This window comes from Balaenoptera borealis, assembly GCF_965194805.1.
Source record: "Balaenoptera borealis genome assembly, chromosome: 19".
Lineage (NCBI taxonomy): Eukaryota > Metazoa > Chordata > Mammalia > Artiodactyla > Balaenopteridae > Balaenoptera > Balaenoptera borealis.
In genome coordinates, this window is record NC_138878.1 from 24,964,416 (window position 1) to 24,988,227 (window position 23,812).

Below are 23,812 nucleotides of genomic sequence, written 5' to 3' on the forward strand. Positions count from 1 at the left end.
TAATGTGAAAAGCAAGTAGATTTGATTAATTCAAGGGGGTGAACTGTATTAGATGCTTTTGGTACTTGCCCAGATACCCTTCACTGGGCCAGTGCACTCACCCTCCAGGTGTTATGGATGATGACTGTCACAAAATGCCCCCTACTGCACAGAGTTGTCCTTGGATGAATTGAGCTTCCTTTCCCAGGACATCACACTCCTTATAGGGACCAGTCAGCTACCAATAACTGACTAATAAGGGGAAAAAATGCTAACACCCCTTGCCTCAAGGTGGGACTAACTCTGTGGTACAAATAATGGTCCAGACCTCCCCAAGGGACAAGGTTTAAATTATTCCCAGACACATCTACATCCTTGCTTAGCTTTTTCCCCTGCCATATCCTGCTTTTCTTACCTGCCATATGCTTTTTCCCTTTCCTCTATTCTCTTAAGAGCACTCTTTTAATAAATCCCTTTAATAAGAATTCTAATCTTAATCTCAATACCTTTCTGTTGTTGGACAATTAAAATACTGTTTATTGCTCAATTTGTGCATCTACTAAATGAGATAAGAGATGTAAAGCATCCCACAGACTGGTAAGTATCACCAGGGGCTCACATTTCTCATGGGCTTGGTTTACTCACCAGGCAAGTCACCGACCTAGACCAGTACAAGTGCTAGTCAAAGGGGAAGGAAGTCTAGAATGGATAGCAGACAAGGAATATAGTGAGTATCATTCAATCTATATTAAGTTATAATTTTTGTTATAATTTTAAAATAATGAATGTTAGAAAGGGGGCACTAGTGGTAATTGTGAAGACATTTCAGGGAAGGCAATGTTAGAGCTGAGTTATAAATGAGTAGGGGTTAGCTAGGAAGAAAGGAGGAAGGGGGAGGATATTACAGGTAATGAGAATAGAATAATAAAAGAGGACACAAAAATAGGGATGTATGCAATCTCATCTCTCTTACAGTAGCTTAGAGCAGAATTCACCATTTGTGCCATGCAAAACAATATTTAAATTTAGATTTTTACAACATGGAAACTTCTTAAGCAGGAGAAATAAGATGAGATTTATTCTTCTCCTTACTTTCATACTGTAAGTAATATCAGAACAGAGACTGTGTTCCTGTTATTCCTGTTTCCCTATTGCTTAGTAAATAACATTAATCACTCTGGGTTCTTGCAACTGTTCTATACACCCTGTTCCCTCAGTAATTTCATATTAAGCCATAGTTAAAAAATACTGTGTCATCTCTGAAAACTTTAAAATTTCTCTCTGTCCCTGACCTCTAACTTGAACTCTATATTTGTAGACCCAACTGCCTACTTGATATCTCTACTTGAACGTCTAATAGGTATCCATTTGTGAAATGGATGAATAACTACCTTCCAGATGAGCTGTTGAGGATTCCAGGGACTGGCACATAGTAGGTGCTCAACAAAATCAAACAGAATAATGTAGTGTGGTTCCAGAAATATTAGCCTATATTCTTTAGGAATGGAGCAAAAACAAAACCAATATAAAATAGTTTAAGACTTAGAAGGAATTAATTTTTTTAAATGTGTATCTTGGGAATTCCCTGGCAGTTCAGTGGTTAGGACTCTGCACTTCCACTGCTGAGAGCCCAGGTTCAATCCTTGGTCGGGGAACTAAGATCCTGCAAGCCACATGGCCAAAAAAAAAAAAATGTGAATCTTATCCTAGTGTATGAACACTGTCATCTATTTATTTTAAATAATGGGAGAAAGGACTTGTGTGCATGAGTATGTGTGTTTGTGTGTGTATATGTGTTTGTGTGTGTATGTGTATTTGTGTGTGTATGTGTGTTTGGGGAAATTTGGCATCACTGGAAAGGAAGGAGAGAGAACTAACACGTAGACTTGGCAGGTAGATGAAGCATTTCAATCTAATGTAACGAATACTAACCGGAAATTGAAACATTGAAAATGAAATGAAATATTTGGTCAAGCACAGAATTTCCTCTTTTAAAATATTACCGTCCAAGAAGATGGAATAGATGTACCTTTCTCTGTTACTCCTGCTAGATATAACTGAAAACCTGAGGATTATAGATAAAAAACATAAGACTCTGACATGTGGAAAGAAAAAGACCAGTTAGGGACCTCGGAACTCAAGGAACAACATGGTGGTGAGTTCCCTGGGTTTTGTTTTTGCCTCACATATCCAGAATTTGGGGCTTAAGTAATCAGCAAGCAGAAAACATCAATGAGTTCTAACAGCAATAACAAAAAGCCTCAAATGACAGACATAAGCCCTAACTTATCAATAATTACATTAAATATAAATGGTCTAAAAACACCAATAAAATGACAGATTGGTAGAGCAGGTTTTTTTTAATATAGCCCAACTATATACTGTCTACAAAAAATTCACTCCAAATATAACTATATAGGCATATAAAAATATAACTGTATAGGCACATGAAAATTTAGAAGATGGAAAAAGATATATCATGAAACATTTATCAATGGAAAGGAGTGGCTGTATTAATATCAGATAAAATAGATTTCAGAGAAAAGATTACTAGAAACAGAAAGGGACACTAAAAAGGATAAAAGGGTCAGTCCACCAAGAAGACGTAGTAATCCAAAATGTGTATGCACCAAGCAAAAGAGCTGCAAAATAGGGGAAGCAAAAATTGATAGAACTGAAAGGAGGAATAGGCAACTCTATAGTTATAATTAGAGATATGAATGCCCTTCTCTAAACAACTGATAGAAGAACCATACAGGAAATCACCAATTCAGCAATAACATCAACCTATAGGATCTAATTAATATATACAGAACAGTCTACCCAACAACAACAAAATATACATTCTTTTGGAGTGCACAGAGCATGTAACATGTTAGATCATATTCTGGACCACAAACAAACCACAAAAATTTAAAAGCAATTGAAACTATACAGTATGTTCTTTGACAAAACTGGAATGAAACTAGAAAGCAATAACAGAAAGACAACAGAAAAATTTCCCAACAATTGGAAACTAAATGCACTTTTCAATAATCCATGGGTCAAAGAGGAAGCCAAGGGAAATTTTAAAAAACATTGAACTTAATAAAAATGGAACTGAATACAAATGAAAATAGACCATATCAAAGTTGTGGGACATCTCTAAAGCAGTGCTGCAGTGAACATTTATAGTACTAAATGTATACATTAGAAAAGAGGAAAACATCTCAAATTAATAATCTAAGTTTCTACTTCAAGAACCTAGAAAAAAGCAGAGCAAAATGAGCCCAACAAAAGCAGGAAGAATAAACAAAGGTAAGGGCAGAAGTCAATAAATTGAAACTAGAAAAACAATAGATAAACTCAGTAACACAGTTGGTTCTTTGAAAAGATTTTTAAAGATTGAAGTACCTCTAGCAAAACAAAGAAAACAAAAACCAAAATTACCAACACTGAGAATGAAATGGGCATATCACTATAAACACTGCCAACATTAAAAAGATAATAGGGAATTCTTTTATCTAAAAAGAATTCTACATATAAATTTGACAATTTAGAAGACATAAACCAGTCTCTCAAAAAACACTAACAACCACAACTCATTCAATATGAAACAGATAATTAGAAAAGCCCTATAAATACTAAGAAAATAGAATTCATAACCAAAAGGCTCCTAAAATAGAAATCTCCAAGCTCAGATGGTCTCATGGGACAATTCTGCCAAATACTATATTTAAAAAAGCAGTGGGCTTCTCTGGTGGCGTAGTGGTTAAGAATCCACCTGCCAATGCAGGGGACATGGGTTCAAGCCCTGGTCCAGGAAGATCCCACATGCCATGGAGCAAATAAGCTCACATGCCACAACTACTGAGCCTGCGCTCTAGAGCCTGCGTGCCACAATTACTGAGCCTGCGTGCCACAACTACTGAAGCCTGCACGCCTAGAGCCTGTGCTCTGCAACAGGAGAAGCCACCGAAATGAGAAGCCCACGTACCATAATGAAGAGTAGACCCCACTCGCCGCAACTTGAGAAAGCCACACACAGAAATGAAGACCCAACGCAGCCAAAAATAAGTAAGTAAATAAATAAATAAATAAATAAAAATAAAGCAGTGACACCAATTCTAAATAATCTCTTCCAAAAAAACAAAGAGGAGGGAACATTTCCAAATTCATTTTGTAAAGCTAGTATTACCCTAATACCAAAACCAGAGATAGTACAAAAAAAGAAAACTACAGACCAGTATTCCTCATGAACATTAGCAAACAGAATTCAATAACACACACAAAAAATTATACACCACAACCAAGTAGGGGTTAATCCCAGGAAGAACGGCTCATTTAATATTTGAAAATCAAGGAGTGCAATCCACGCGATTTTCAGACTAAGTAAAAAAAAAAATATATGATCATATCAATACAGAAAAACATTTGATATAAGTCAATAGCCATTCATGGTAGAAGCCCTTCAAATACAGGAATAGTGAGTTACTTCCTCAACTCAGTAAAGGGCACATAACCTATAGCTAATACTATACTCAATGGGAAAGACTGAATGCTTTCCCTCTAACATCAAGAAAAGGCAAGCATGTTCCCTCTTACTACATCAACACAGAGATGGAAATTCTAGCCAGTTCAACAAGTGGAAAAAAAAAAAAAAAGCAGCAGCAGCAAAGAAAAATGAAAAAAAGTACATTTCTATATACTAACAATGAACATAAGGATACAACATTAAAAACAATACCACTTCCAATTGCCCAAAACATGAACTGCTTAGGTGCAAATAAAAACATATCCAAGACTTTTATTCAGCAAATTACCCAACCTGATGAAATTAAAGATCTACATAAATGGAGAGACATGCCATGTTCTAAACTGGAAGAGTCAACATAGAGAAGATGTCAAGTCTCTCAAATTTACACACAGGTTTGATGTAACTTCTACCAAATTTCAGCATAATTTTCAAAGACACAGATAAGATTATTCCAAAATTTATATGTAATGGCAAAAGAATTAGAACAGCCACAACAATTTTGAAAGAGAAGAATAAATTGGGAGGAACTGTTCTACCTGATTTCAACGTTTGTTATATAGCTACAGTAGTTAAGACTATGTTGTACCACCTCACACCAGTCAGAATGGCCATCATTAAAAGTCTGCAAATAAATGCTGAAAAGGGTGTGTAGAAAAGGGAACCCTCCTACACTGTTGGTGGCAATGTAACCTGGTACAGCCACTATGAAAAACAGTACAGAGGTTCCTCAGAAAACTAAAAATAGAGTTACCATATGATCAAGCAATCCCACTCCTGGGCATATATCTGAACAAAACTGTAATTCAAAAAGATACCATGCACCCCTACGTTCACAGCAGCACAATTCACAGTAACCAAGATGTGAAAACAACCTAAATGTCCATCGACAGATGAATGGATAAAGATGTGGTGTATATATATACACAATGGAATATTACTCAGCCATGAAAGAATGAAATAATGCCATTTGCAGCAATATGGGTGGACCTAGGGATTATCATACTAAGTGAAGTAAGCCAGAAAGAGAAAGACAAATACCATATGATATCACTTATATGTGGAATCTAAAATATGACACAAATGAACCTATCTATGAAACAGAAACAGACTCACAGACATAGAGAACATACTTGTGGTTGCCAAGGGGGAGGGGGTGGGGGAGGAATGGAGTGGGAGAGTTTGGGATTAGCAGATGCAAACTAGTATATATAGAATGGGTAAACAAGGTCCTACTGTATAGCACAGGGAACTATATTCAATATCCTGTGACAAACCATAATGGAAAAGAATATAAAAAAGAATGTATGTATATGTATAACTGAAACACTTTGCTGTACAGCAGAAATTAATACAACATTGTAAATCAACTATACTTCAATTCAAAAAAAAAACACTATGTGGTATTAGCTGAAAGACTGACCCATTAGTCAATGAAACAGAATGCAGAACCCAGAAATAGACCCACATAAATATACCCAACTGATATTTGACAAGGTACAAAAATATTTCAACAGAGGAAAATTAGCCTTTTCAACAAATGATACTGGAGTAACTGGACATCCATAGGCCAAGAAGAGGGGGCAATTTCAACTTCAGTCTTACACCTTAAACAAAAATTAACTGAAAATAAGCCATGGAGTTAAATGTAAACTGTAAACCTATAAAACTTTTGGGAAAAAAAAAAAAAGACAGAAGAAAATCTTCAGGATTTAGGGCTAAGCAAAGAGTTCTTAGACTTCACACTAAAAGCACAATCCATGAGAGGAAATTTTGACAGAGTTCCTTAACATTAAAAACCTGTGAAATACCCTGCTGAGTGGATAAAATGACAAGCTACCCAAGCAGGAGAAAATGTTTGCAAACCATGTATCTGACTAAGGACTAGTATCTAGACAATATAAAGAACACTCACAACTCAACAGTAAAAAGCAAACAGCCCATTAGAACATGGATGAAAGACATGAAGGAACATTTCGCCAAAAAAAGGTATGTCAAGTAAGTACATGAAGATGTTCAACATAATTAGCCATTATGAAATGCAAATTAAAACCACAATGAGATCACTGCACACTGATCAAAATGGCTAAAATAAAAACTAATGACAATACCAAATGATGACAAGGACGTGAAGAAAGTGGATCACTCACACTTTGCTGGTAGGAATTTTAATTAATTTATTTATTTATTTATTTATGACTGTGTTGGGTTTTCGTTTCTGTGCGAGGGCTTTCTCTAGTTGCAGCAAGTGGGGGCCACTTTTCATCGCGGTGCGCGGGCCTCTCACTATCGCGGCCTCTCTTGTTGCGGAGCACAGGCTCCAGACGTGCAGGCTCAGTAACTGTGGCTCACGGGCCCAGCTGCTCCGCGGCATGTGGGATCTTCCCAGACCAGGGCTCGAACCCGTGTCCCCTGCATTGGCAGGCAGATTCTCAACCACTGCGCCACCAGGGAAGCCCCTAGGAATTTTAAATGGTACAGCCACTCTGGAAAATCGCTTGGCAATTTCTTTTTTAAAAAACCAAATATGCAACTACCATAACTACCATAAATGCATTCTTGGGCATTTACCCCAGAGATGAGAACTTCTATTCACACAAATACCTGTACACAAATGTTTATAGCAGCTTTATTTTAACAGCCTAAAAATGCAAACAACCCAGATATCCTTCAACAGGTGAGTGGCTAAACAAACTGTGGTGCATCTAGACCATAGGATAATCCAGCAATAAAAAGGAATAAACTATTGATGCACATAAAAAGCTGGATGAAATTCCACAGAACGATGTTGACTGAGAAAAAGCCAACCCCAAAAAAGTTACCTACCTACATTGATATGACATTCTTGAATTGACAAAATTATAAGTAAAGAGCAGATTCGTGGTTTAACAAGTTAAGGAGAGACTGGGGATGAGGACAAGTAGGTGTTCTATAAAAGAGCAACTGAGAGATCCTTGTGTTGATGGAAATGTTATGTATCTTGGACTCTGTAAGTGTTAATATCACGGTTGTAGTATTGTACTATGGTTTTACAGGAGTTTACCATCGAGGGAAACTAGGTAAAGGATACATGAGCTCCTCTGCTTTATTTCTTACAACTGCATGTGATTCCACAATTCTTTCAAAATAAAAAACTTAATTAAAAAATATTTGGGGGCTTCCCTTGTGGCGCAGTGGTTGAGAGTATGCCTGCCAATGCAGGGGACACGGGTTCGAGCCCTGGTCTCGGAAGATCCCACATGCCACAGAGCAACTGGGCCCGTGAGCCACAATTACTGAGCCTGCGCGTCTGGAGCCTGTGCTCCGCAACAGGAGAGGCCGCGATAGTGAGAGGCCCGCGCACCGCGATGAAGAGTGGTCCCCACTTGCCACAGCTGGAGGGGGCCCTCCACAGAAATGAAGACCCAACACAGCCATAAATTAAATAAATAAATAAATAAGTGAATTTCTTTTAAAAAAAAAAAAAAAAAGTTGGGACTTCCCTGGTGGCGCAGTGGTTAAGAATCCGCCTGCCAATGCAGTGGACACCGGTTCGAGCCCTGGTCCGGGAAGATCCCACATGATGCAGAGCAAGTAAGCCCGTGCACCACAACTACAACTGCGCTCCTGCGCGCCTAGAGCCCGTGCTCCACAACGAGAGAAGCCACCGCAATGAGAAGCCCATGCACCACAACAAAGAGTAGCCCCCACCTGCCGCAACTAGAGAAAGCCCGTGCGCAGCAACGAAGACCCAACACAGACAAAAATAAATAAATTTCTTTAAAAAAATAAAAAGTAAAAAAGTAAAAATATAAAAATTATTTAAGCGAAGTCCAGATCAACAGCAATCATGGTTGCTATAAGGGAGGTTAGCACAATGGGTCATGGTTGTACTAAAAGGCCTCTGATGTTCCAGCCAATACAAAGGTTCATAAGGCAATCATTTTATGAGCAATCAATTCAGAGTAATTTGAAGACTCAAGAGAAATTACTTTCTTTGGCACCATATTTGGAACATAACTTTCATAAATACGTGCTGAATGAGTGAGCACATATATGTTTCATTTTATGAATTTAATTGAACTACACATATCTACTGGAAAACTATTTTAAATTATAAAATATATAATTATTTTATAAAGCGTTGGGTATTGACCAAGTGTCAGCATCATGATTAGTCACTTTGTGTAAAATTTTTCATCTGATTTTTACAGTTATCCTTTGTGGTAACCTTGGTAACTTTATGAATGAAAAAACAAGCTCTAAAAGTTTTTTTCCAAGCTGATACAACCTTGTTAAGTAGCAAACCCTAAATTTGAGCCCATGCTAATCTTGCTACATCCTATAGACCTACAGACAAGCACCACAGCAGCTCAATAATAAGAGATGTCCTCTTGTAAGCCAGGATGGTCATAAAGAATAGTTAGTATGCAGGTAAACAGAAAGAATCAGGAAGCACTCCTGATGAATGGACCAAAAATGAGAAAGAAAAAAGAAAATAAAAGATCTAATTGGAGGACAATGTTTGTACTGTGTGGCATGAGGAGAGCATTCGTATAAAGAGAAGATGGAGATGAGCAGACAATGGCAGTAATTGGCTCCTGTATCCCATGAAAAGCACAGTTCTAATTTTTTTCAAAGTGGCAAATGCCTCAAACAGGACTCATTATACTCCCCCCAGATCTACCTTTCTCAGCGTTCTCTAGTTCATTAAGTGTTCCCACCATTTATCCAGTTGCTCATGGCAGAAGCCAAGAGCTAAGCTTGACACTTTTTCCTCCTCCAACTCAAATATCCAATCATTAAATTCCGTAGGTTTTACCTCCAAAATTTTTTCAATTCCATTTCTGTATTTTTATACCCACTGCCCACTTTCTCTCCTCCTGGGCTGTAAGATCCTTGATTAAATTATGTGTTTCCTATTTACCTGTAGTACAAAATTTGTCATATAGCAGGCAGACGCCCCACTGCTTTTGTGTACTTCCACTGTATCAAGGTACAACTCTAAACACACTTTTAAAACATTCTCTCTTAATATGTTGTTGTGAAGATTATTGCCCCTATTTTGTAGACAAGGAAACTAAGGCTTAAAGCTTAAATTATTTGTCCAACTAATACAAGTGGGATCTGAATTGAAACAGACTAACTCCATTAACTAGCGCTCTTAGCCCCAAATGACATTGCCTTTGCCCTGCACCTGTAGGGCTCATCTCCTACATCATCACCTTCCCAGAGGACACAGAAGGGCTTCCTAAGCCTTTTGGCAGCATCCTAAACCTAAGACTCTGACTCTTTTCCTTTAGGATTTTGATCCTAAATGAGAGATCAACTCAGATAAGAACAAAAAGAATTTTGGCTTTGAGAGGCATCATTCAACCTGTGCAAGCTAATAAAAAAGCCTAAAATGGCTTACAATAATCAATATCATGATAACCATGAAAATGTGTCACTCAGCTCTCCTGCCGCAGGAGCCCAAGATGCTATCCTTCTCAGTCTACCACCTATTTATGTAACTTGCCCAAAGTCAGAAAGTTAATAGGCAAAATAATAGTCTGACTTCACCATACAGGTGAAGGCTAGGATGAGGCAAGTTGAGACAACCAGGATTTAAGGAGGCATTCACTTTCAGGTGGATGCAGACGCCAACCCTGCACTTGCATAACCCTGAAAATGAGTGCCTCCTTGGATGCTCACCCTCAGTGCCTCTTTGCCTTATCCTAGTCCTGACCCTGCCATAGTCCAGATGGAAAGATCAAACTTGCAATGATGGTTATAGATCCTCTTCTTTCAGGGTTTCCATGTTGAATATATCTATGTACACAACGGACATAAAATGAGCGCTATCTCTGGTTTGAATCTTCAAGCTAATCCACCCCTTCCCTGGTTTCAATTGAGAATACGTGGATAAGTGAAAGGTCATGGAATCCATTTCAGTATCATTAGTCAAATCTTTAAGATACCCTGAGACACCTCAACTTTCCCAAATACTCTCCCCATCTGCTTTCTCTTTCCTCTGCCTTGCTTCTCTTCTCTATGACTGTGATGGTGATTAATTCATACCCACTGCCTACTCCAATTCTGGCTGGGTCAAAAATGGGAAGCTTTTCTTTCTTCCTTATTGTTATTGGAAATCAGGGGAATAGATTTGTAGCAGTGAACTTTTCTGTTGTTGAAATAAATTACTCAAATTCACTCTCCTTGGTATTTTTTAAGTGTTTGATTTAGTGGCACCCCATCATCCATATACCCTGAATATTTATTTCATTACATATCTGAATACATAATTATTTATAGATCTGGTTACTGATGCAAAAGTTCTATAACCTTACACATTTTTAAAGTAGTTACTCCAAACTGAAATTACAAAGCTAGGGACAGAAACTAATGTCTCAACATGCTCGTTGCAGATAATAATCTTTCCTTAACCAATAAAATGACTCGTGAAAGAAGGGTTTCTTAGGCACAGTGATGTTGCGTAAATCATGATGGGAAATTTAAGGTTCATGGAACCACCCTTCCATTTCTTGCCCCCAGTCTAATACCAAGTGTCTTCAGTTAGATGCTTTTATTATTAAAGTCTTTTTCCTTTGGAAATTGCAATTCTGAAAGGCTTACAGTATTTTTTTTTTTTAATGGCCTAGCAGTTCCAACTCAATGATATAACATCATGGCTTAATATTTAGCATAGAATATGGAAAAACACCAGAGGGGATAATTAAGCTTACCAAATGAGACACTGGATTCCTTCATGAGGCAGCAATAAAATGAAGACTATATTATTAAACTTACATAACAAAAGTTCCAGTCCCCAACTCTTAACTAATTGAATATGTTGGCTCCTTTTGGTCATTTTTTATTCTTCAAAGGAAAACAGCCATGAAGTTGATACAGTGCAGAAAAGAAAACTTTACATATTGAAAGGAAAGTAACAGCACTCTTATTTGCACTTGCCTCAATCAATTATGCAACCTCAGGAACACAATAAATGCACACTGACTGTTTATACATCATTAATATTCCAAAATCAACTACATTATCATAAATTTTCTTTACTTATCTCAGAATATAATCTCCAAAGACTGTAGTCTCCATGAAACAATTGTCCATCTGGAATTACTTTGGCCCCCTAAATGAGGCTAGTTATTTTTTTCCTATTAGGAAGCCATCCAAAGTTTGATTCCTTTCACAGTCATATCTCAAATGTCTATTTCTGAATTTATTTTGTTGCAAGCTTACAGTTAGCATTTGACAAAACTTTTACCATTTTTATACCCACAATAATTTGACAAAATATTTTTTACCTTTTTTATACCCACAATAATTTGACAAAACATTTTTTACTTTTACATCCACAATAATTTTGTCCATTTTCAGTGTGCCAAACCTGAAAGTGGGCGCATCACATCTGCCTTTTTATTTTATTTTCCCCTTATTTTTAACACTAACTTCTCCTCTTCATTTTCTACTTGCTCCACAGGGATTCCTGAAACAATTTACAGTGGCTGCAAACCCAAAGCATTGCCTTACAATTACTATATGTTGCTGCTTTGGGATTCACAACTTATACCTCTCCCTTAAAATTTTTAAAAATACCATATGAGATGGAATGTTTTTCCATAGAGACTCAGTTGTATAAATCATTCTGTGTATATCTCAGGTCATTATGGAATTCTTTGGAAAGAGGCTGTAATTTTACCAGACTCTAGTGTTTTCTGTATATACAGTTTATGAGAAGGTAGAACTGACAGTCACAATATAAGCCTCCAGAGATGTCTAGGGACACATCATGTAGAGGACGTTGACAAGAACTCTGAGGGCTAGAAATTTTGTCTGTGAAAGAAAATTTACCTATAACCCAGAGGTTAAAGGACTGTCTCTTTCTAAATAGCCTAAGGGCAATAATTATATCTACCTTCCTAAGTACCTTATGTTCTCAGTGCCTAGTATATTCATCCACTCATTCATTTAACAAGTATTTTCTGAGCAGCCACAAGTCTGAGAGAGGACAAAGACCAAAAGTCTCATTTCCAAAACCTTGAAGAGAATGATCTGTGATCCTGTCATTCAACCTTTCTCAGCTTGATCCAATAAACGTTTTTTGTTTCCCTCAGCTTGGCATTCTTCCCCAATTCTAAACCATTACCCAATAATATGAATGCTAAACTTCAGGGAAGTTGCTCACTTTTAGGCCTAGTGCTAGTCTTCCTAGAATGTTCTTCCCTTAGTGAGAAATACCACCAAGAGAACTGAAAACGTGAAGAGAAAGACTGTTTGCTCTCTTCCTGGAAAAACCTAGTAGACAGTCCCCTCTAATATGTAAGAATTAGGTCAAAGAAGAGTATTTTTTGAGTGTACCATATGTCTACCTCCCTGCTGGGTCTTAAGAGGATTCTAAGAGAGGAATATTCATTCAAAACTGTTTTCTCTCCCAAAGAAGAATGTAAATAATTTGGGAAGTGATGATAATTATATTAAGGGAATAAAGGATTTAGCTGATGCTGATTTTGTCTTCTCTAAAGGCTACAGAAGTTACTCTTTAGAGGTTATATTCAAGCCATGTTTTAATAGTGGGTAAAATTGGGGGAATCGGAATATATGAAGCTGTAGGAAAGAGATAGTTTTGTTTTAATGGCACTAACGAGTATTAGATGTTATGATTTAGCTGAGGTTGGATCCAGGTTTCAGAGTTTGAATTCCAGGAAGATCAAATGGTACATGGACAAACTCTTCACTCTCCTTCTTCGAAAAGAGCAAAGTCTATTCCGGATGACCTATGTTCTCCCCCAACACTGCCATGCTTCCCTAGTAAGCTCTGCTCTGGTCATGACCTTCACGGAAGGAGATAAATAGGAAGAGTGCAAACAAGCTCCAGGATCCAGCTTTCCAACCACAGCTCTGTGCTTCTATTCTGAGTCTAGACAACGTGCTTAGCCCCTTTAGCTGATGCCAACATTTCAAGGACAAGTTTTGAGTTGTTACTCTAGGCTTAGCCTTATGCTGGGAAATGTCAAAATACATAAATGATATTGCCAGTTCCTACCTTTCTAGAGTTTACTTCTGAATAAAGGAGATAAGATATTTATAGAAATAAAGGCAAACATGAATCACACACCAAGGTGATATAGACAGATAGATGCTCCAAAGTTGTAGGTAATCTGAGTCCAATAATAGACAATCAAGAGAAAACTATAAGAAGCCAAATCTGTTCACTGAAGTCGTAAAAATCAGGATGATTATGAATATGTAAAAGGGCTTTTCCCTTCAAAGAAACAGGCTGGGTGATAAAGCTGTGAGTGTGAAGAATCATAAAGTATCACATGGATTTTTTTTTCCCTCTCATTCTTACATTAATACCTGAAATCCCTTCACTGAGCACATATTTCAACAGCTATGCAAACAAAGTCAAAGTCATGTGTCTAACTGAATCTTCAATACCCAAGTCAATTTGTGAAATATCTTACAATTGCCTTTCAGTTTGTGCCCTAAGTCTTGTTGGAAGCTGATAATGGTGAGGACTGCTATTGCAGAAGGCAGGCAGTTGTCACAATTTAAAAGCACTTCATTTCCGACATAGTCCAGCAGAGGCAAAGATGAGCTTGCTCTTTATTTTTTTTATTTATTTATTTTTTAATTTTGGCTGCACCAGGTCTTAGTTGTGGCATGTGGGACCTAGTTCCCTGACCAGGGACCGAACCCCGGTCCCCTGCATTGGGAGAACGGAGTCCTACCCACTGGACCACCAGGGAAGTCCCGAGCTTCCTCTTTAAAATCGCTGTGACCACCTCTCAAGTTGCTCTTTTTTTTATACAAATGAATCACTCTCCACGGATCGCTGAAATGAGTAAAGCAAAAAATCCCCAGCTCTCAATTTCTACAGAGACCTGAATTCATCCTAGGGACTGCTGACTTGACTCCTTGCAGGGAAATAAGGAGGCCGGAACATCAGTACTAAGAGATGTTTGGCAATTAAATTTAAGAACAGGAGTGGCCCTCAAAGCTTCCAAAGTCTCAGGGGAAGATTTTTGAACATTCCACTCAACACTTTAGAATTTTACAGTATCAAACAATGATCCAGAGCCTTCCTGAGACATCTACATCCTACCACAGCCCGTGGAAGAGTTATTTGGCTTAACAACATTTATTGACTCTGAACAAGGGTGATGATTAGGTTTCATTCCAGGGGTGAACCAATGGTATCACCTAATGGCTACTTGTTCTGTATTCAATAAACTATGTCTGCCTTGGAACTAGAATAGGTAGTAATAGGCATCATACTCTGGTTGCCCTATGTGAGAGATTCAGTAATTCAATCTGCCCAATACAAAGGCAATACAGCCTTTGGAGACAGGACTTTAGGAACCAAAATGCCTAGGTTCTTACTACTTTCTACATAATTTTTCTAAGCCGGCCTTTCCTCATTTGTAAATGAGGATACTTATATTTTTGTGCCAGGGTTGCTGCAGATTACATTAGGTTAAGGTAAAATAAAGCACTTAGAATGGCACCCTGATGCATTGTTAAGTGTCAAACAGTATAATTATAATTGTTCCTTTTCTTCACTATTAACATCTCTAAAATTTTACAGTTCAGCTTCTCAATGCAAATAAGTCATTGTGGCCCTCCTCCTCAACACTGTTGCCATCATTATCATCACCTAAATTTACATTTTCAAAGTATTTTACATTTATTATCTCATCAAATATTTACTGCTTGAACACCTCCAATAAGAACAACAAGACAGGCTCATTCATAGATCAGCCCTTAGGTTACAAGATAATTCTTCCTTGTATTGAACAGATACTTGCCATCCTCTAAGTTTCACTTATTAGTCCTCGGTTTCTCTTACCCACATTAAAGTCTGATACCTCTTCTATATAATAATTCTTTTGAAATCTCAAGGTAGTTATTACTGCTTCTCTAAGAAGTTACACAGAATCATAGAAATTCTCCCATGGCCCCTGTTCTAAAATGCAGATTCTTAGGCAATGTCCCTTAGACTCAGCAATCGGTTTTTTGCACACACTCTCAGAATTCTGACACAGCTAGTCCAAAGATCTCACCATGGAAGGACTGCATAGTTTGTTGGATATCTGTAATTTACCTAGACAGGTTTACTCCCCCTACCCTCTTCACCCTGCTCTGTGTTCTTGGAAGGTGAATATGGACTGTATCGATGCCTCTTTGGCTTCCTTTGAGGTTCACATGACTGGGAGCACCAGCCGGAGGTCGTGGACTCCCTCTCATCGGTCACTTCAGGCTGGACCAAAGGACAGCTCCTGTCAGGGGTCCCAGCTCATTCGTTCCGATTTCCAGGGATCACGTCTTTCTGCTGTACCTTCCGATCACTGGATGAAAAAGACGCCCTGTTCTTACTATTCCCAGAGAACTGCTCTATACCTAGTGATTTCCCTGCACCCTGTCCCTTCTTTGTAAATGGTAACTTCATTAAACTCTCCGTGAAACTACCCAGTTAGATTGTGCTATTTCTTTCCTGCAAGTTTCCTGGCTGATACACTGGTTTAGACAAAGCTGTTCAAATCCCCTCTTCTCTAAGAATCATAAACTTGGGGAGCTTAAGATCCCAAAGCCTCAGTTTCCTCACTTTGAAATGAGGTAAGAAGACCTACATCCTGGAGGAGTCACAAAAACTGAGTACATGTATACGTGAACTGCTTAACCAAGAGCCTAGCGCACAGTGAACACTCGATGTAACTTAGCAGAACTGTTGTCATTCTTTTCCAGGCTAAATTGGACTTTAAACCCAGAGAGGCAACAGGTGAATTTACAAAACATAAAAAAATAATTATAATATATTAAAGGAGGAGAAATATAATTACAAGGTAAATAAATAGTTTAAAGGAGATTTCAAAGAAATTAGACAGACATATTTTTAGCTCAAGAAATTTCTGAAGCTACAGAAGTCCTTTCCAAGTAAATATTAGATGAGAATTTAGGAATACATTTCATTAAGGCGAGTTAGGATTCTAAATTAGAAATATAACAAGCTTTAGCTGATGTTTTAAAAAGTCCATTAAGATAAGAAGATCCCCAATACTAGTCATATTCATTGATTTAGTTTGATGAAAGCCAAAGATAAAAATGTAGAAAAAAATAAGGATTAGACCAAATCCCATATAATCTTTCCAGTAGGATTACTTACATCTGAGGGTTTTTTCTCATCTTAAGATAGCACCTTGAAAATTCGGGGCTTACTGGGAACAAGAAGATAACATGAATCCTTTCAAATTTATTTAATTTTTAAAAATAACCCACATTGGCTACATGGGAATAAGGCTTAGTCTGAGAATAAATCCTGGGGCAACACTAGGATCCACATTCATTGTAGTCTCTGCCAACACCATATCATTACTACAGGTTCAAAGCAAAATCAATAGCAAATCATTTGACTTTGTAATAGCAGAAACACAAGGCACCACCAGCTTAATCAAAGAAAGCTGTCTGGAAAGAGGTAGCTACATGCACCACGTTTAAATACTGTGAAGGATTTCAGCATCAAGTGAAATAATTGTCTAAAATCTAGTTTTTATATTTGTGTATTATTTAGGCAGCTAAATGCCTTGATATAAATCTTAGTATTTGACAAATTACCTCTCCAGAAGACCAGGTGGGTTGTTTCTGCTTTTATAAATTTGTCAAAAGCCAAAGGTACAATAACAACCACCCACCAAACAAGGGGATATATATTTCTCTGAACTGAAAAAGGTACTTTTATGTGCAAGAATCTCATACATGAGCAGAGATGGGCCTCAGCTTCTGGTTGCTTTAGCAAATTATTAGCTACATGCCTATTCCTATTTTGATATTTAGTTCAAATTATTATTTAGCTCACTCATATGATTGAATTATCTTTCTACTGATGCTGGAAAGAAAAGGAAGGGAAGGTTAGCTATCGGCTGGGATTGGCATCTGCCATTTACAGTCTTGTTTGGATCTACAAATGGGCAAACTGGTTAATATTATCAAGAAAAAAAAAAGCTCGGTGCAACAAGAGATACTTGTTTTCTTATTTGCTGAGATATTCCCATAGAATCTCCTCAGATCACAAACGTAGGGTGGACCTCCCATCCTAAGCATTAAGACTAGGAAAGAGGAGGTGGGTGTACTTGTGTGTGGGAAATCATTGGAAAGGTTATATATTTCACAAAATAATAAATTATTTTAACTTCAAAGAACCTGAGGTAATGTGTAATTCAATTCTCTTTTAAGATGAGGATGCTGAGGTCTGGGGAGGTCCGTGACCTACTAAAAGGCTTATATTTGTTAAAATAATTAAAGCACTTGATTAGTCTAATTCATTTATTTCTCTTTACTCCAACTGCTCTTACCCTCTGATTAAATTTTTCTTCTCATATGCTAAAGGCATTTGCTCACCATAAAGACAGAATATACCGATTATCTTAGTGTGGCAGAGTAGATTAATAAATTTGCATTCTGCTTTTAGAAAACAACCAACCAACCAAAGCATCCAGTTCAAAATTTATGCCTGAAAAAAATAAAATAATAAAATTAAGCTATGAAAATCCAAGGTAGTTAGATAGCAAATTTTTATCCACTGGTCTAAGGGGTGAGGTGGTGATTATATCCACTTGCTAGTCTCCTAGAAAATACACAGATTTTGAACATGCACTTTGTAGATTCATTCATTTATCCCTGCAATCATCAACCATTGTTGGAACTGCTGTCCTCAAGTCTAAGATGAAAAAGATTATAAAACAAGGGCTCTGCTCAAGGAGATCCAAGTCTGTGGGACTTCTTGATAAGATCTGATAATGTTTCCACTTCAGAAATGAAGAAGCAATAAGAGGAAGGAGCTAGATGCAGCTTCATAGGGAGAGGTGATTTTTTTTTTTGCTTGTTTTTCACTTATGTTTGAGAGACATTTGAAACTCTCCTTTGGCTATCACTAACGTAATGTCATGTGAAGAACGTTTTTTCAGTATTTGTGAGGATTTTGAAGCTCCTGGTCTTTCCTACTATGGAAGAATCTGGCTCATTCCTAGAATACTATTATTAGTATGGATAACACTAATATTTATTAAATGGCTACTCTGAGGGTCCCTCATGTGTTAATGCACTTAGCCCTCACCACAACCTTGAGAGATAGTTAAAAAGCATTATCTGTGCCATTTTAAAGATGGGGAACCTGAGACACAGAGTGCTTATATAAGTCCCTAAGTCACCCTGCTAGATCAGAGAACAACCAGGATCTGAACATGAGTGTTCTCTCTCCAAAGTCTATTTACTTCGCCGTGACATCATGCTGCCTTTCTATGCTCCTTTTGTTATTAAAGTGGTTAAGAGCTTAGGCACCAAGTCAAGCACACACGTTCAAATTTTATTACCTCTTAAAAGTATAACCTTCAGCAAGTAACTTCCCCTCAGCTTACCCATCTGAAAATGGTGATTCAATGTATACCTCCCTCAATGGATTGTTATGAAAGTTAAAGAAAACCATATGAAGCCACTGATGCAGAACCAAAGTAAACACTGAATAAATGGTAAAGCTGTTCTTATTGCTATTGTTAACTATTAGACGTGTTAATAGCCTAAAAGCAAACAGACTTGCAACCACCCAATAAAGTGCGGTGTATAGCAATGGGAGCACAGAGGAAAAAATGGCTAATTCTGACAGAGACCACCAAAGGACATGGGAGATTAAGTGAGATAGGAAAGGAAAGAACCACGTGCTATAGGAAAAAGAATATAGAGACTACTTCTGTCTTATAAGAACTGGAAAGAAAGTTTAAAGAAAAAAATAAAGGTAATACAGCTGATAAATTAGGATCTGTTAGAGACTGTGTTCCCTTAAAATGCATATGTTGAAGCCCTATCCCCAATGTGATAGTATTTGGAGATGAAGCCTTTGGGAGGTAATTAGGTTTAGATGAGGTCATGAGGGTGAGGCTTCATGACGGGATTAGTGTCTTTATAAGAAGAGAAACCAGAGCGCGCTCTCTCAGCTGGAAGGTGACAGTTTGCAAGCCAGGAAGAGGGCTCTCAACAGAGCCCACCCATGCTGGCACCCTCAGACTTTTAGCCTCCAGAACGGCGAGAAAATAAATTCTGTTGTTTAAGCCACCCAGTCTCTGGTATTTTGTTATGGCAGTCTGAGCTGACTAGGAGAGGGTCAAATATCCGGAAGGCCAAGTGTAACTGAAGAGATGGTAAGAGTATCTGACAAGTAATCTAACACATGGCAGATGTATACTTTAAACATTCTGTTACTGTTCTAGATGTGTTAGTGTATTGTCTCTCTTCTAGTAAAGGGAGTTGAGATGAGAGACAGGGAAAGTTTGTTTTGTCTTTTTTTTTAAGATACGTATGATATAGACGGCCAGGAGAGTGAGGAACCTAATTCATTAACATGGTATGGCAGAATGATTTGTTTAAATTGGTGCCTTCTCTTTTTTCCTCCCTGTTTTCATCTTTTTTAGTTAACCAGCCCTTTTCTCAAGTTCAAGATGTTGGAAGGGTAAAGAAGAAGCAATCTGAAGTCAACGGCCCTGAGACTGAGCTGTACACTTCAGTGCGGCAGTCAGGGCTCCTGCGGCAGCATGAGAGAACACTCAAACTGGTCCACTGAGCAGCACTTAATGAAGACTGCTTGTTAACACCCAGGCAGAATTTGGGGAAAACAACCATGATCAGTGCAATGCACCAAGGCTAGCAAAAGTGTGGGACTATTACTATTCTTAGGCTTTCAAATAGCCGAACAAAATACAGAGTAGGTAGCTTCGTGGAAGATCTTCCCAAGAGGAGATGTGGCCTTCAGTAGAGTGATGTAGCCAACCCATAGTAATTCAGCAAGGGCAGAACTGGGGGAATAAATACCTTAATCTCACTTCCCTTCCATCCCATTCTCTAATCTCCTGCCAAAACATCCATTGATAGCAGAAAGCAAAAAGTTTTGATGCTGGCCATATACATCAGGCTTCTAGGATACAGAGCAGGGTAGACAGGGGTAGAAAGTGGATTTGGAAGGCAAACAGAAGATAATCTATCACAGGAAGACAGAAAGAAGGGGGAGATAATAGCCCACTGAGAAAAAAGACAGTGCTATAGGTTCCTTCAGCTCCCTGACAGTGGGGGAAGTGGTCCCTGCTGCCTGACAAGTGCCTCAAGGAAACTGCAAGATTTCAGAGTGGAAGTCTGTCTGCAAGCCTTAGTTAGTGGGATCTTAAACACAAGACTTCAGAGTCAGCCAAGAGTGTGGCTTAGGAGTCCAAAGGATCAGGAATTTGAGACATCTAGGGGCTTCAACAATGAGAATATCTTTTCTTGTTTTATGGTGCAGAGAAGATAAGTCATTTGCTCAAGATCACACAATCATCAATTGGAGAAACTGAGCTGTGTCAGTTCTGGTTTGAATGACATTTTTTCCCCCCTTGTACCAATATGCTTTAGAAACATAACCCCTCTGGCCTTTATCTTCGTTTTCATAAAAATATTTTTACAATAATTTATATAACCATATCCTGTTTGATCAGCTGAAAAAACTCAGTGAAACATCTATGAAAGTGAGAAATGTAGATTTGGCTGTCTTTCAATACTGTCAGCCTCATTCCCCGGAAAGAGACAAGTGATAAGCGTGGGTAAATTACATGACATTTTCTTCCTAATAAAATTATTTATCTGGATACTGTGAATTCTTAACTGAAGCAAAAGGATTCAAAATACTTTTTGGCAGCTGGATTAAGAGATAGATTCTTAGAGTTATGATCTACAGATTAAACCTTAACAGGATTAACAGATTTGTCCAAATAGTACTCTAGGCTTCTGGAATGGGGATGAGAATAGAATTAGAAAACTTTGCAGAAATGAAGATATTTTCTTTGGGAAAAAGCATTGAATATTTAGAAAAGGGCAAGAAAGATTATTGGGTATCCTTTCAGAAGAGTGGGGACCCTCTGGGGATTATCTGATTCCACAGGATAAGCACCTTTGATTGTCTTTCAGTTGGCTTCTTTATACTCCTCTATAGTGGTAGGAGTTGTAGAAAACTGAATTGTCATGCAAATAATTATTGTCCATAGCAATAAAAATGAATGTTGTCTAGTAAAGATAAAATCAATTTTCCAATCTGTAGAAAAGATGACTCCAAACATTACATTTTATCACCCAATAGCCTTTTAGCCAGTTTTGCACTTATTAAATTCATTTCTGCATTCCTGTTTGCCTGATTATATCTCTGTCTTCCAAATTCACCTGTGAACCCAGTTTTAGCATCTTCCTGGTTCCCCATTAATGTTACATACATCTTTGACAGGTTTTCATTTTATATATTTGTATAGGAGTCATGATATAACCTTATAAATTATACTTTAAAATTTTATGCAATCACTTTAAAGTTGTTTAGTGATTTTTGAGTAGCATTTATTTTTATTCAACAGGTACTTATTGAGTGCCTGCTTTGTCCCAGCTAGTGAGACACTGGGGATACAAACAGTGAAGAAGACAGGAAATATTCCAGCCTTAATAGATGTCACAGTCTACTGCAGATGACAGGCATTGGAATAACTTTTTTTAAACGTACAAATAAAATTCTGGTATATGTCATGGAGGAAATAAATACTGACTTTTAAGGGCAAATAATAGAAGAACTAGACCTGGTAAGGCAGTTCAAAACGATGTTCCTACTGTTTTGAGCTGATATCTGGGGAAAAGTTTCTAAGCCACTGTGAGGTAAGGATGAGTATGAAGAAGGATATTTCCACATAGAGGATTTAATGCATGTAAAGACCTAGGCATGGAAAAGGAAAGTCACTTCTGAGCAGAAAGCCAAGAATAACGTGATGCCAGAAGGAAAAACCATAAAGGGCCTTGCCGTCCATGTTAAGTATTTTGGTCCTAAAAATACGAATTGTATATATATGCTTAAGACTCTACAGTAGATTCCCATGGCTCCTATGATTAAGAAAAAAATCTTTCTAGCAGTACAGGGAGGGTGGAACAGAAGGGAATAAAACAGATGTGGAAAGTTTGCTTTTGTTTGGTTTTGTTTAATGGGAATACTGAGTTTGATTTCACATAGGATGAGTAAAAGACACTTTGAGATTTTCTAGTGGGCACTGATGTAGGCCACTGTACAGAAAGGTCAGCCTGTTAAAATGAGTTAAGATGAAAACTGGATGTAACTAAAAGAAGGAATCGAGTGTAGACACATTCAGGAGCTGTGACGACTTCAATATTTGACCTATTAATCCTACATGTAGGCAATTCTTCACATATTTGAAAGATTTGACCAATTTAAGAGTTGAATTTGAAATTATTTGCTGTTATGTAAACAGAGAGGCAGAGAATGAACTCAGCTGCCCGGAAGCCTCGTGATATCAGCACTATCCTAAAGGAGACAGTACACAAGCAGGAAGAGTGGACAGTATAAGCATCCCCTGAGCAGTTTTAACGCAGGTTGGATGACGCAGTGCAAGGTGACTTGGAAGTCTCTGTTAATACACAATTAGCTGTGGCATTCCTCAGTTTGAGGGAATGAGGATTATTCAATCTTCTAGTTTCTCACAGCTCCAAATTTTTATACCACATTAGAGCTTCAAAAAGTTATTTGGCCTGAGTTATGTTATACAAGTTCCCCCTAAGCATGCTTTTACGTTGTTTTAATAATCTTGGCCTTGGCCACTATACACAAATATATATTCCTGATTACTGTTGATATAAAAAGGCTTTGACCAATATACTGGCATTGTTTGGCATTGTTCACAAAACCAATGTCAGTGACAACATGGTCCCCTTTGTGTAGAAATTTTCCTTTCTTTTTCTTTTTTTTTTTTTTTTCTGGCCATGCCGTGCAGCTTGTGGGATCTTAGTTCCCTGACCAGGGATCAAACCCAGGCCCAGGCTGTGAAAATGCCGGGTCTTAACTACTGGACCACATGGGACTTCCCAAAATGGTCCCCTTTGAGAGGATATCTTAAGTTCTTTTCCAATTTCTTCTTCAGATAAATGTATGTCTGTCATTTCAAAGAATAAGGAGAATTACTGAACCTAAATTTTTTACTTTCCCAAAACAAAAGTTTAAAGAAAAAACCAAATTACCATTATAGTTATTAACTTGTACTAAATGGTTTGTAAAACAATAATAATATAAAATATATCAATAATAAAGGCAGTTCTTAGTATAATACTGATTACTAGACATGTTAAATAAGCTTTAATCTTTATTTGTATTTGTTTATTTACAAGTAAATATTGGTCTTGTTTATAATGTGATTTTACTAATTTATCAACATATATATTTCATGCCTTCCATGTGGCAGGCTCTGACTTAGGTTCTGAGAATTTTTTTAAAAAAGAAAAAAGGTCTGA